Genomic DNA, 1,198 nt, shown 5'->3' on the forward strand with positions numbered 1-1,198 from the left:
GGGAGGGGAGAGGAGGTGGCGGCGAGGCGGGAGGAGAGGGGCAGGGCAGGGAGGCAGGTGCGGGAGGGGAGAGGAGGCGGCGGCGAGGCGTGAGGAGAGGAGGTGCGCGGGACGGAGGGGAACGAGAGAGAGGGGGAGAGGAGGCGCGCGGCAGGGGGAGGGGAGCCGTCTAGGGCTGTCTCCACGGGAGCCGGCCCTTTTATACCCCGAGCGAGTGAAATTACGAAAATGCCCCCGGCGGGGCAGGCTATTTACGCGCGATGGCACGGTCAGGGAGTAACTATTCATTCCAGCAGTAACTTTTTTTGATCCGACGGACGAGGTCGTTCCAGGGGTCGATCCGACGGTCCAAATCCGACCAAGCCACCCAATCCAACGGCCAGGAAGCCCAAATCGCTGAGGAGCCGGAAGGAGAGCTTCTATTCTTATTTCTGGATGTGCTGAGAGCAATTCCAACGCGCCGACCCAAACGGATGGCAATTTTGTCTGCTTTTTGCCTGTTTGACCGGCCGCTCGCTCAGCGTCCGCCTTGTTTATGATTTGGGTCGGCAATGCGTCCAACACCCGCGACCCATTTCACGTTCTCGCACAACGAGTTCATGCCGGCACCATGCCAACGGCCGGCATACAATGCCAGCTCTAAAAAACACCACACAGTTCATGCTGACACACATGCCAGCTCACAAAAAGGGCGGGAAATTCAACCACGCCATCTCGGCTGTGGTCATGCCAGCACACTTGCCCGGCATACAAAAAAGGATGGCAATTGCTGCCGTAGATCACTCGTCGTCGAACTTGAGTATGTCAGCCTGCATCTTCTCGAACCACGGCCTCTTCCTCGGTGACACGGTGTTGAGGTCCACCTTCATGATCTCCACCCCGTCATCATGCTAGCGAGAGCCACTTCTTTCGCCTTGGTCTTGGCATTGGCGGCCTTGATCTCTAGCATCTTGGCTTGCTTCTCCGCCTCCATGTCAATCCTCCTCCTTTGGATCTCCATGAAGGCGTTCATTTGTTCTTCCTTGTCTTGTCGGCGCTACTCCTCCCTTGAGTCCTTCTTGGTCATCATGCCCTCCACGGTTGCGTTCAAGGCGATCGACGCCGCATCCCGCTTGTCCTTCTTCTTGGAGTTGGTCTTCCCCCGAGATCGTGGCTTTCTTCCTCCCCAACCTCCTCCACAGCTTTCTTTCCCCCCCCC

Source organism: Triticum dicoccoides, chromosome 3B, assembly GCF_002162155.2.
Source record: "Triticum dicoccoides isolate Atlit2015 ecotype Zavitan chromosome 3B, WEW_v2.0, whole genome shotgun sequence".
In the NCBI taxonomy this organism is placed as follows: domain Eukaryota; kingdom Viridiplantae; phylum Streptophyta; class Magnoliopsida; order Poales; family Poaceae; genus Triticum; species Triticum dicoccoides.